The sequence below is a fragment of the Lolium perenne genome, chromosome 6 (genome assembly GCF_019359855.2).
Source record: "Lolium perenne isolate Kyuss_39 chromosome 6, Kyuss_2.0, whole genome shotgun sequence".
NCBI lineage: Eukaryota > Viridiplantae > Streptophyta > Magnoliopsida > Poales > Poaceae > Lolium > Lolium perenne.
In genome coordinates, this window is record NC_067249.2 from 55,014,085 (window position 1) to 55,028,383 (window position 14,299).

Genomic DNA, 14,299 nt, shown 5'->3' on the forward strand with positions numbered 1-14,299 from the left:
AAAATAAAAGTAAACTGGTTTCAGTAAAAAAAATTCTAATTTTTTGTGTAGGGCCACAGCATGGCATTTCTTGTTATTTTGCCTTTTTATTAATCAGCATGTCCTTGCAATTACCAAGTTCATGCCGCTTCCACAGGTTGTCATGAGGTCTATCGATGTGAAAAAGATCAACTAAAATATAATCAAAGGAAGAATAAGTAGAATCAAACCAGCTAATTGAATCAGCTAGACGATCCCATTGCCATCCAAGATCACAAGCGGCGTCCCTGTATACCGTATCATGTTCCTGACCAGCACTAGACCAGGAAGAAACGAAATACTAATCACACACAGAAAGGAAAGCAATAATTCTTGCAAGAATAAGCAAAAAATGAATCTAGAGTCTAAGTGCAACTAGCATTGAATCTCTGCAAGAAACGGCCATTAAAAGTCTTGGAGCCTAAGAGCATCTCCACTCGTCTCCGCGAGAAGCTCCCCACGAGCCGTTTTTTACATCCGGACGGCGAAATCCGGTCCAGTCATGCCCCCGGTTTCTCGATTTCGTCCGGATTTGGGCCTAAATTCATCCGGGGATCCCACGCCATCTCCAGCCCCCCGGGGAGCGCTCGGGGACTCCGGATGGAGCAAAACCAACCGCCCACGCCCACGTATCTCCTCTTTCGTCCGGACTCCCCGAGCCATCCTCTTTTTCCCCGAGAAACGCCGCTTGGGGAGCACACGACTGGAAATATACTGCCCCCATGCCAAAAATTGATCCAATCCGGACGAAAATTTTGCCGGATTTGGACGTGGGGAGCGCCAACGAGTGGGGATGCTCTAAGAGATGCTGGAGGACTCGATCGATGCCGCAAAGATCAATTAAAAAGGCATCAATCAAACATGCTAAAAATCCATCTGGAAAATCAAATCAGATAAGTTCAGCTTCAGAGTCTATCACAAACACAACGTCTGGATCTAGATCACGAACTTGATTTGAGATCTGCAATAAAACAGGAAATGAAACTGGATCCAGAAGAAAAAAACGAGACAACATGAGGAGAGTGAATCTTAAGCATCAAGTACGGCCTGAAATCCCATTCACATCAAAGATCAGAAATATACAAAGCTTGGGGATATAGATCAAGAACTTGACTTTGGATATGCAATACAGCATGAACCGGAAAAGGAACTAAAATCAAGAAAAGGCCAGCAAGATGGGAGAGACCGGCTAGATCCGGCTGCCGCAACCTCGATGAGGCTTAGCCAGATCCGACGGGGCGACAGTGCTACGCTGGCTTACAATGAAGTTGACTGTAGAGAATTGTTGTGCTTCTCGTGGGGAAAGAAAAGGCTAGGGAATATGAGGAGAGAGAGAATGGGACCAGGTTGCCAGGGGAAGAAAAAGTCAGAGAGAATATGAAGAAGCCAGGAAAGAGTCGGGAATTCACATGTGACTGCAGGGCGCGTTCCCATGCTGCCGATGTACCAAGACGGCGTTAGACACGTGTTCACTCTCTAAGGCATAGGTAGCTACCCTCCGTTTTAGCAACAATTTTCGATATATATATCCCCAAGAATATATTCAGATATATATTGAAATATATGCATAAATGATATGTGCAAGGTATGACATGCGCGCATGCACACTAATTGTATATATATTACGAGGCAACTTAATCAAACGTGTTTTCATTCGAGAGAATTTGTCAAAATTAAAGTTAATTAATTTATCAGCGCTAATTAGTTGGTCGCCTGCTTGATGCGCAATGAAGTGTCGTTGGCCTATATATATGTAGGGTTTAATTAGGGTTTAGGGTTTAGTGTTATCTAGCTAGGGTTTTAGGGTTAGGGTTAGGGTTAATTACGGTTTAGGGTCTAGGGTTTAGGGTTTGGGGTTTGGGGTTTAGTGTTTAGGGTCTAGGTTTAGGGTTTAGGGTTTAGGGTTTAGGGTGTAGTGTTTAGGGTTTAGGGTCTAGGGATTAGGGTTTAGTGTTTAGGGTGTTTAGGGTGTATGTTTAGGGTATAATTAGGGATTAGGGTTTTAGGGTTTAAGGTTTAGGGATCATCGATCGAGTGCACACACATATTATTAGAGGCACCCGCGTCTTTGCGCATAAAGTGCATGCGTATATATATAAGTGTGTTTCTTGGCCACCAACGATATATAGATCGAGAGATAGAGATTGAAATCCCCAAGAATATGTTCAACTATACGCACACACATGAATTACTAGAGGCACCCGCGCCTTTGCGCATAAAGTGCATGCATATGTGTGTTGTTCTGGCCACCAACGATAGATCGAGAGAGAGAGAGAGAGAGAGAGAGAGAGAGAGATTGAAATCCCCAAGAATTAGAGGACCCCCTTGCACAAGTGTTGGCCATCTATATATATTATGAATCCCAATAATGTTCATACATGATAGGGCATATGTGTGAAGCAATTTTTTTCTGAGAACTTGTAAAGATTCAAATTTATCAGTGCAAATGGAAACTAGTGCACATTAGAGGACCCCCTTGCACACGTGTTGGCCATCTATGTATAGTTTGAATCCCAATAATGTTCATACATGATAGGCTATATGTGAATCAATTTTTTCTTCCAAGAACTTGTCAAGATTCAAATTTATCGGTGCTAATGGAAACTAGTGCGTACTAGACGATCCCCTTGCGCAAGTGCTGGCCATTACATATAGTAGTTTAAATCTTAAGAATGTTCATACATGATAGGCCATATGTGCAAAGAATTTTTTTCCCATGAACTTGTCAAAATTCAAGTTTATCGTTGCAAATGGAAACTAGTCCAAAAAATTACATAGAGGTCCAAAAGAACTAGACAATAACTAATAGGACCTGCAACTTTACAAAAAGGACCCCAAAACATATCGAAGAAAATCAATCGAGTCCTTCTGGACCGCACATCAGATCTCTGCTCCGCATCCTTTCCAGCAACTACGTCGCCGGGGACGCACCACTTGGGACGGTGTCGCCGGTAGTCGCCAGGACGAAGGAGAAGAATGGCCTCAGCAATGGCATATTGGCTCTGAGAAGGGCCGCTGAAAGGCCAAGATGTTCACGGGCAAGACGGATGACGCCGTCGTATGCCCCGAGCTTGTGAACGTTAGCAGCTTGACTTCCCCGTTGGCCAGATCTGAAGCACCGATGACGAGATCCCCGACTCCATTGCGCCATTCTGCTCATGGGAAACACTGGATCTAAGCTTACAACAACACTAACTCCCTCGGATCCAAATTAGCTGACTCAACTTTGCTTATCTAAATATGGATGTATCCACACATGTTTTTACTTTAGATACATACACGTCTAAGGAAAGTTGAATCAATTAATTTAGTTCGGAGGGTGTACGATATACAGAGAGAAGTCGGCCTCGTCTCCGGCCGGCGAGGCCGCCGGAGAGAAGGGGGAGAGGAGCCGGGGGAATGAGAGAGACTCGAGAGAGAAAGAGAAGAGGAGAGCTCTCTAGGGAAGAACATTATTTTTGTCGTTCTGCTCATAGCTTGAAACTGAAAATTTCGGCCCCGCGCCAAATCATCCCGCCGAATCCATTCAAAAATCCCGTGACCAGTTTTACCCTTTTAACCCTGGTCCGGAAGTTACAACCCACCGACCATGGAGGGCTCATTCGGTAACAATGAAATATCTTGCCTAGATCCCGAACCCTCCCCACAGGCCCACACCCACCCACCAACCATTCGCCCCCATTAGCTCAAAAATACTCTCACACGCCAAAGCTCTGACTCTCTACAGTACTAGATCTGCTTCGCCGCCGGCATACTCCTCCACAGCGTAGCCTTATCGTGTTTTCTGTCCACCCACCTGATCCGCTCCCCCGCCGCCCTCGCCACCGACGGATCTGCTTCACCGCCGACCTCGCCACCGACGGATCTGCTTCAACGCCGACCTCGCCACCGACGGATCTGCTTCACCGCCGACCTCATCCACAGCATAGCAATCAACGCCTTTTCCTGTCGACGCACCGGATCCTCTCCAACGGAACCGGGTCTACTTCACCGCGGCCCCCCCTCCACAGAAGCCGATCTATTCCACCGACTAGCTCGGCGCACCGGCTGTATCAACTTCACCGAATCCCTTGCCAGCCAACCAGATCTGCTTCACTAACGCCCGATACTACAGAAACAGCGTCGATTAATCGTCTACCGTGTTCGACGCAGAAGTAATGCAAGTTGCCGCCCCCGTACACCCCGCTGCAGCTTGGTTAGTACGCTGGCCCGTTAGATCACGGTGTTTCTTTAGCCATGTTTTGTGTAGTTATTTGCAGATCTCATATGCCATTAACTTTCTTTATTTTTTACTTCGCATGAAGTTCGTTTAAATATTGTACACTACAAAAGCATTATCCGGTCGCTACCATCCTGTTCATTCTACTGACACCTGTGTGCATCCACATACTTATAGCCTTATACTCATTCATTTGCTGCCAACTGTTTTTGTACTGCATGCTATTCCTTTTATAGTCATGCTATGGGCATTTCCAATCTGGTTGTTCTTATACCACGTCATTAGCTCACCGCTAGCCGCTAGCTGTTTTCTCGTGCCTGCTATTCTCACACTGCTTTTATAATCATGCTATGTGCATTTCCAATCTGCTTGCTCTTATACCTCGTCTTTAGCTTATAGCTATTTTTTTCCCATGAATGCTCCTGTCGCACAGCTTGTATAGTTATTGCTGCGTGCATGTCTGGTCTTTGTATTATCGTAGACTAACCTGTCAATGTTATTTTTCCTAGGGATTGATCATGCGAACCACTTATTAGAATATCCAACATTAACAGCGGGGACGATAGGGAAGGTTGGAATCTGAGTTCTTGGTTGGTAATTTTGGCAGTTTACTTCCGTCATTATCTATAACCTATATGCATTGTTCCTTATGCAAGAGATTAACACTTGGAACCCTGCCATAGCAATGCCATTCATGCTTTACTATGTTTACGCCTATTTGATATGCTTGTCTTGGAGCAAGCTGAAGGTGATTTGAACCTCGACATTTGGTCATTCTTAATGCCAGTTTACTTTATGTGGAAAACCTTGGCATTACCCTACTCTAAATCTGAATGTCTCGAAATTCGTATCTCATGAAAAGCAACATATAGTTGGTTTTAATCGATATCACGGTAAATATTGGCTTATTCATTTGGCAGCTCAAGTTTTTTGTTATTTGAAACCAGCTGACTTGGTCTTAAATGTGATATCTAAATACAGATTAAGGACAATGGAGCAGGAGGATTAGCATTTCACTTGATGGCTGAACCTAAAATGACAGGCATGTCGACCACGACTAGTGCACGCAAGAGAAGGACTGCGGCAATGAGCCAAGATGTGCTTAGTACATGCATCTTATCTTATCTTGTGCTTATTTCTCGCTACATGTCGTTATCTGATCTCTACATTGCGTAATACATGTTTGAATAGTTAATTGTTGTAACTATGTTTGCAATATTACCAGAATGCAGTTTTAATGAAGCAGTCATCATTAGAAGATAGTCGCCAAAGCGACCCTGTGCAACATTATGATGTAAGTCTTTGCTTAGTACAAGTTCCATACATTGTCTTATTTATGCAACTTGTTATTATCTTATATCTACATTGCATAATAAATGTTTGAATAGTTCACTGTTGTAACTATCTTGCAATATTACTAGAATGCAGGTGTAATGAAGAAGTCCTTAGTAGAAGATAGAGCGCAAAAAAGGTTCCGGGGTGAGCCTATGCAACGATATAATGTAAGTCTGTGCTTAGTACTTGTGACTATCTCATATCGACAATGCTTAATACATGTTTGCATAGTTCATCGTTTAACTCTTTTTGCATTATTATCAGAATGCAGTTGTGATGAAGCAATCTTCATCAGAAGAGAGGCCCACAAAAAGTTCTGATCTTTCTTCTGATGCATCCTCTCATAGTCGTCAACCTAGACCATTCCTTTCATCAAACAGTAAATATCTCAAGGCTGTACTTTATAAAAGACATGGTATTGCTGCTTTAAGATCTGTAGCTGATATGTTGACCAAGAGTACACAAGATTCAATCAAGGCGATTGCCAAATTTCAACGTGTTATTGATGATGCTAATAGAAGTCCTCAATGATTCTATGTGATTTTTTTATTTGGGCACATTAATTGCCTTGTAATTTTCCTAGTTATTTTATTTGTGTATGTAATTGTGTGTATCATTGATACCAGATTTTAGGCTCATGAAATTTAATGCAAGTTGACTAGTCAAACAACCAGGGCCCTACAACTGATTGGGCCGGCCCACTTACAGTAGTGTGGGACCCACTTTCATTTTGGGTCGGCCCACCTACTTATTGGGCCGGCCCGTTAACAGGGAAGTGGGCCCCACCAGCTTATTGGGCCGGCCCACTATCTTGTTGGACCAGCCCACTTGCTATATTGTGGACCCCACATACTAAATGGGCTGGCCCTTCAACAGGAAAGTGGGACCCACCTGTGTTTTTGGCCGGGCCCACTATCTTGCTGGGCCGGCCCACTTGCTATATGGTGGACCCCACATACTAAATGGGCCGACCCTTTAACAGGAAAGTGGGACCCACCTGTGTTTTTGGCCCGACCCACTATCTTGTTGGGCCAGCCCAATTGCTATATGGTGGACCCACATACTAAATGGGCCGGCCCTTTAACTGGAAATTGGGACCCACCTGTGTTTTTGGCCTGGCCCACTATCTTGCTGGGCCGGCCCACTTGCTATATGGTGGACCCCACATACTAAATGGGCCGGCCCTTTAACAGGAAAGTGGGACCCACCTGTGTTTTTGGCCCGGCCCACTTTCTTGTTGGGCCAGCCCATTTGATCTATTGTGGACCCCACGTACTAAATGGGCCGGCCCGATAGCAGGAAAGTGGGACCCATATGCTAATTGGGCCGGCCCAATAACTTCTTGGGCCGTCCCAGTTGTTTTAAGGTGGACCCCACTAGGTAAATGGGCCGGCCCGATAACAGGAAAGTGGGTCCCACGTGTCTTGTGGGCCGGCCCTTTTGCCTGTTGACCGGTCAAATGAGTGCATTCGGCCCGGCCCACATGCTTAGTGGGCCGGCCCATTAATGTTTTGACCAGTCAACCTTACAGGTTAGGCCCGGCCCACGTAACTAATGGACCAGCCCAGCTATATAGTTGACCGGTCAAACTAAGTCAGCTGGCCCGGCCCGCAAACTTAATGGGCCGGCCCGCTTAAGACGTGGCAGGCCTCGTGTGGGCCTACCATCTACCACGGGGTTTCAGCCGGTTAACGCCGTTAACTGCCAGTTAACGGCGTCTGCCACGTGGCAGTTTGCATGACGTCAGCAGTCAACGGGCTCCCGGAAACACTTGCGCAACGGTCCGATTTTCCGTGGCGGAAGGGCGCCCAAGCGCGACGGACCGAAAAAATCGTCGTAGGACTTTGCCTGACGCAGTTTCCACAACAGAACCCATATCGTCGGGTTAGGCCCATAGGCGACGAAAAATACCCCTTAGCGGACGATTTTGAGACGTTGTCTATCAAAACTTTTCTTGTAGTGAGAATTTTTGATTTCATCAGAAACGATGAAGATGCTTGCATTTGCAAGAAATTAAGTGGGAGCGCTGAGACATATTCATAATACTTTATGTAGATGACATATAGTTGGTTATAAGTGATGTCATTATATACTTGATTATAAAAGGTTTCATTGAGAATTAACTTCAATGAAAGGATATGGACTGAAACATATTTAGTGTCAAGATCTATGAAGATAGATTGAGACACATAATAAGTTTAAGTCAAAGTACATAGAATGGATATTGAAGTAGTTCAATATAGAAATATTAAGAAAATGATCTTGTCATGTGAAGGTTTAACAAAACTTGAGTGTATCTGACACTCAATAAAGTAAAAACACTATCAGATGTCCTGTGCACTAAAAAGTTAGGAGCATATACCAGAATGATACATGTGATGATCAATGGATAAGCAGTAAGAATATCCCTGTGTGCTTTAGAAGAACCAAGGATATATATATAGTTTTATATGGGGTAATGACAAACAAATCGCTGTAAGGTGTTGCACCGATATTTTTTTGGTCACATATAAAATTAATTTCAAATCTCAATTAGGCTAAGTGTTGATTAAAAGGTACACTACAAGAAAAGTTGCCATGGCCGACGAAGTTGAAGTCGCGCCGTGGTTGCTGGTGTACCATGGCCGACGATTTTGGGTCTGTCCGTTGTGCATGTCAAAACGTTTTTTTTCTCGTTTTTGAGGCCACCTAGCCCGACGAAAACGGCCAAAACGTCGCGTATGGTGGCCCGGGACGTGGTGCATCTCGAAATCTCGGGTTCGCCGGCCGAGTCAACGCAAATCCGCACCGCCAAGGGATGTAGGGCCCAGATGGCAGCCTCTCTGGCATTGTTTTTTTTCTCGATCGCGCCATCTCGTTCAACGTTCTCCGATCGAGCCGTTTACGATGCAGGATCATGGGTCCCGCATGTCATCCTCTATGAACCAAAATTCTTTCTATTCTTGGATTTTTTTGACCCCTGATTTACGGCTACTTCCTTTTTCTTTTGATCCCTTGCCGCCTTGGAAACGTTGAGACCGCCGCTAAATGGGACCCGCATGTCATCCTCTATGTGCAATCAACTTTCTTTTCTTGGAGTTTTTTTTGGCACCTCAAATTTGGTCACTTGCCTTTTTCTTTCGATCCCCTGCCGCCTCTCAAACGGTGATACCGCTGCTGCTAACTGGGACCCGCATGTCATCCTCTATGTACTATAAAACTTTCTTTTCTTGAATTATTTTTGGCACCTCATATTTGGTCACTTACCTTTTTCTTTCGATCCCCTGCCGCCTCTCAAACGGTGATACCGCTGCTGCTAAATGGGACCCGCATGTCATCCTCTATGTACTATAAAACTTTCTTTTCTTGAATTATTTTTGGCTCCTCATATTTGGTCACTTACCTTTTTCTTTCGATCCCCTGCCGCCTCTCAAACGGTGATACCGCTGCTGCTAAATGGGACCCGCATGCCATCCTCTATGTACTATAAAACTTTCTTTTCTTGAATTATTTTTGGCTCCTCATATTTTTTTCACTTGCCTTTTTCTTTCGATCCCCTGCCGCCTCTCAAACGGTGATACCGCTTCTTGCTAAATGGGACCCGCATGTCATCCTCTATGTACTATAAAACTTTCTTTTCTTGAATTATTTTTGGCTCCCGATATTTTTTCACTTGCCTTTTTCTTTCGATCTCATGCCACGTTTGAAACGTTGAGGAACCCGAGGCTCATGGGACCCGCATGTCATCCTCTATGTCCTATAAAAGTTCATTTTCTTGGTTTTTTTCACCCTCTCGATTTTTGGCAATTTCTTTTTTCTTTTGATCCCCTCGCCGCCTCTCAAACGGTGATACCTGCCGCTAAATGGGACCCGCATGTCATCCTCTATGTACTATAAAACTTTCTTTTCTTGAATTATTTTTGGCTCCTCATATTTGGTCACTTGCCTTTTTCTTTCGATCTCATGCCACGTTTGAAACGTTGAGGAACCTGTTGGCTCATGGGACCCGCATGTCATCCTCTATGTGCTATAAAAGTTTATTTTCTTTAATTTTTTTTCACCCTCTGATTTTTGGCTATTTCCTTTTTCTTTTGATCCCCTGCCGCCTTGGAAACGTTGGGTAAGCTGCTGACTCATGGGACCCGCATGTCATCCTCTATGTACAATCAACTTTCTTTTTGTTTTTAAATCAAGCCTCATTTGAAAAGTTGAGACCGCTTCACGCTAAATGGGACCCGCATGTCATCCTCTATGTACAATCAAGTTTCTTTTCTTGAATTATCTTTGGCTCCCGATATTTTGTCACTTGCCTTTTTCTTTCGATCTCATGCCACGTTTGAAACGTTGAGGAACCTGTGGCTCATGGGACCCGCATGTCATCCTCTATGTGCTATAAAAGTTTATTTTCTTGGATTTTTTTTCACCCTCTGATTTTTGGCTATTTCCTTTTTCTTTTGATCCCTTGCCGCCTTGGAAACATTGAGTAAGCTGCTGACTCATGGGACCCGCATGTCATCCTCTATGTACAATCAAGTTTCTTTTCTTGAATTATTTTTGGATCCTGATATTTGGTCACTTGCCTTTTTCTTTCGATCTCATGCCACGTTTGAAACATTGAGCAACCTGCTGGCTCATGGGACCCGCATGTCATCCTCTATGTGATATAAAAGTTTATTTTCTTTATTTTTTTTCACCCTCTTATTTTTGGCTATTTCCTTTTTCTTTTGATCCCCTGCCGCCTTGGAAACGTTGGGTAAGGCCGTCGACTCATGGGACCCGCATGTCATCCTCTATGTACAATCAACTTTCTTTTTCTTTTGATCTCAAGCCGCATTTGAAACGTTGAGACCGCTGCTGCTAAATGGGACCCGCATGTCATCCTCTACGTACAATAAAATTTCTTTTCTTGGATTATCTTTGGCTCCTGATATTTTGTCACTTGCCTTTTTCTTTTGATCTCATGCCGCCTTTGAAACGTTGAGTAAGCTGCTGGCTCATGGGTCCCGCATGTCATCCTCTACGAACAATAAAAGTTTTCTTTCTTGGAGTTATTTTTGACCCCTAATTTCTGGCTTTTTTCCTTTTTCTTTTGATCTCCTGCCCCCTTTCAAACGATGAGGACGCTGTTGGCAGGTCGGTCCCACATGTCATCCTCTATGAACATTAAAAGTTTCCTTTGATGGATTTATTTTGAACCCCTAATTAATTTCTGGATATTTCTTTTTTTTCTTTTGATCCCCTGCCGCCTTGGAATCGTTGAGGATGCTGCTGCCTCATGGGTCCCGCATGTCATCCTCTCAGAACGGTAAATGTTTCTTTTCTTGGATTTTGTTTACCAAACGATTTTTGACTTATTTTTTCTTTCGATATCCTGCCGCCTTTAAAACTTTGAGGACGCTGCTAGCTCACGGGTCCCACATGTCAGCCTCTATGAACAATAAACGCTGAGGATGCTCACTACAAGAAAAGTTCTGATAGACAACGTCTCAAAATCGTCCGCTAAGGGGTATTTTTCGTCGCCTATGGGCCTAACCCGACGATATGGGTTCTGTTGCGGAAACTGCGTCAGGCAAAGTCCAACGACGTTTTTTCGGTCCGTCACGCTTGGGCGCCCTTCCGCCACGGAAAATCGGACCGTTGCGCAAGTGTTTCCGGGAGCCCGTTGACTGCTGACGTCATGCAACCGACACGTGGCGACGCCGTTAATCGCGCGGTTAACGGCGTTAACCTACCGAAACCCCGTGGTAGATGGTAGGCCCACACGAGGCTGCCACGTCTTAGCGGGCCGGGCCGGTGACATAGTTTGACCTGGTCAACTATATAGTTGGGCTGGTCCATTAGTTACGTGGGCCGGGCCTAACCTCTAAGGTTGACTGGTCAAAACTTAAAGGGCCCGCCCATTTAACATGTGGGGTCCACCTTACAAGAATCGGGCCGGCCCAAGAAGCAAGTGGGCCAGGCCAAAACACAGGTGGGTCCCACTTTCCTGTTAAAGGGCCGGCCCATTTAGTGTGTGGGGTCCACCATATAGCAAGTGGGCCGGGCCAAAAACACAGGTGGGTCCCACTTTCCAGTTAAAGGGTCGGCCCATTTAGTATGTGGGGTCCACCATATAGCAAGTGGGCCGGCCCAACAAGATAGTGGGCCAGGCCAAAAACACAGGTGGGTCCCACTTTCCTGTTAAAGGGCCGGCCCATTTGGTGTGTGGGGTCCACCATATAGCAAGTGGGCCGGCCCAACAAGATAGTGGCCCGGGCCAAAAGCACAGGTGGGTCCCACCTTCCTGTTAAAAGGCCGCCCATTTAGTATGTGGGGTCCACCATATAGCAAGTGGGCCGGCCCAACAAGATAGTGGGCGGGCCAAAAACACAGTGGGTCCCACTTTCCAGCTTAAAAGGCGGCCCATTTAGTATGTGGGGTCCACCATATAGCAAGTGGGCCGGCCCAACAAGATAGTGGGCGGGCCAAAAGCACTGGTGGGTCCCAGCTTCATGTTAATGGGCCGGCCCATTTTCCTTGTGGGTCCACCATATAGCAACTGGGCTGGCCCAACAAGATAGTGGGCTGGCCCAATAAGCATGTGGATCCCACTATCGTGTAACCGGGCCGGCCTACTAAAGAAGTGGGCTGGCCCAAATTGAAAGTGGGTCCCACACTACTGTAAGTGGGCCGGCCCAATCTGTTGTAGTGCCCTACTTGTTTGACTAGTCAACTTGCATTAAATTTCATGAGCCTAAAATCGATATCAATGATACACACAATTACATACACAAATAAAACAAGTAGGAAAATTACAAGGCAATTAATGTGCCCAAATAAAAAAATTACATAGAATCATTGAGGACTTCTATTAGCATCATCAATAACACGTTGACATTTGGCAATCGCCTTGATTGAATCTTGTGTACTCTTTGTCAACATATCACTGAGATCTTAAAGCGGCAATACCATGTCTTTTATAAAGTACAGCCTTGAGATATTTACCGTTTGATGAAAGCAATGGTCTAGGTTGACAGCTATGAGAAGATGCATCGGAAGAAATATCGAACTTTTTGTGGGCCTCACTTCTAATGAAGATTGCTTCATCACAACTCGCATTACGATAATAATGCAAAAAGAGTTAAACGATGAACTATGCAAACATTTATTATGCAATGTAGATATAAGATAATAACAAGTTGCATAAATAAGACAATGTATGGAACTTGTACTAAGCACAAACTTACATCATAATGTTGCACAGTGGTCGCTACAGATCCTTTTTGGCGACTATCTTCTAATGATGACTCGCTTCATTAAAAGCATTCTGGTAACATTGCAAACATAGTTACAACAATTAACTATTCAAACATGTATTACGCAATGTAGAGATCGATAACGACATGTAGCGAGAAATAAGCACAAGATAAGATAAGATGCATGTACTAAGCACATCTTGGCTCATTTACGGGTCCTTCTCTTGTGTGCACTAGTCGTGGTCAACATGCCCGTCATTTTAGGTTCAGCCATCAAGTGAAATGCTAATCCTCCTGCTCCATTGTCCTTAACTGTGTTTAGATATCACATTTAAGACCAAGTCACTGGTTTCAAATAACAAAAAACTTGAGCTGCCAAATGAATAAGCCAATATTTACCAGATATCGATTAAAACCAACTAGATGTTGCTTTGCATGAGATACGAATTTGAGACATTCAGATTTAGAGTAGGGTAATGCCAAGGTTTTCCACATAAAGTAAACCGGCATTAAGAATGACCAAATGTCGAGTTCAAATCACCTTCGCAGCTTTCTCCAAGACAAGCATATCAAATAGGCGAAACATGGTAAAGCATGAATGGCATTGCTATGGTAGGGTTCCAAGTGTTAATCTCTTGCATAAGGAACAATGCATATAGGTTATAGATAATAACGGAAGTAAACCGCCAAAATTACCAACCAAGAACTCGATTCCAACCTTCCCTAGCGTCCCCGCTCGTTAATGTTGGATGTTCTAATAAGTGGTTCGCATGATCAATCCCTAGGAAAAATAACATTGACAAGTCGGTCTACGATAATACAAAGACCAGACATGCACGCAAAGAATAACTATATAAGCTAAAGACGAGGTATAAGAGCAAGCAGATTGGAAATGCACATAGCATGATTATAAAAGCAGGTGAGAATAGCAGACACGAGAAAACAGCTAGCAGCTAGCGGTGAGCTAATGACGTGGTATAAGAACAAGCAGATTGGAAATGCCCATAGCATGACTATAAAAGCAAGGCGACAATAGCATGCAAGATACAAAACAAGTTGGCAGCAAATGAATGGGTATAAGGCTATAAATATGTGGATGCACACAGGTGTCGCAGAATGAACAGGATGGTAGCGACCGGATAATGCTTTTATCTTGTACAATATTTAAACAAACTTCATGCGAAGCAACACATCAAGAAAGTTAACGGCATATGAGATCTGCAAATAACTACACAAAACATGGCTAAAGAAACACCGCGATCTAACGGGCCAGCGTACTAACCAAGCTCCGGCGGGGTGGACGGGGGCGGCAACTTGCATTCCAGCGGCGGCGAACGCGGGAGACGATGAATCGACCCTGTTTCAGTAGAAGCGGGCGTTAGTGAAGCAGATCTGGTTGGCTGGCAAGGGATTCGGTGAAGTTGATACAGCCGCTGCACCGAGGTAGTCGGTGGCGAGGTCGGCGGTGAAGCAGATCCGTCGGTGGCGAGGTCGGCGGTGAAGCAGATCCGTC

At 44.6% G+C, this 14,299-nt stretch overlaps 1 long non-coding RNA gene across 1 annotated transcript; it reads left to right on the top strand.

The window, feature by feature from the left end:
* Window positions 1-5,448: 5,448 nt before the first annotated feature.
* Window positions 5,449-5,917, top strand: LOC139832071 (uncharacterized). Its single transcript, XR_011746581.1, has 3 exons — window positions 5,449-5,531; window positions 5,659-5,739; window positions 5,837-5,917. It is a non-coding gene; the product is annotated as an uncharacterized lncRNA (long non-coding RNA).
* The last annotated feature ends 8,382 nt before the right edge of the window (window positions 5,918-14,299 follow it).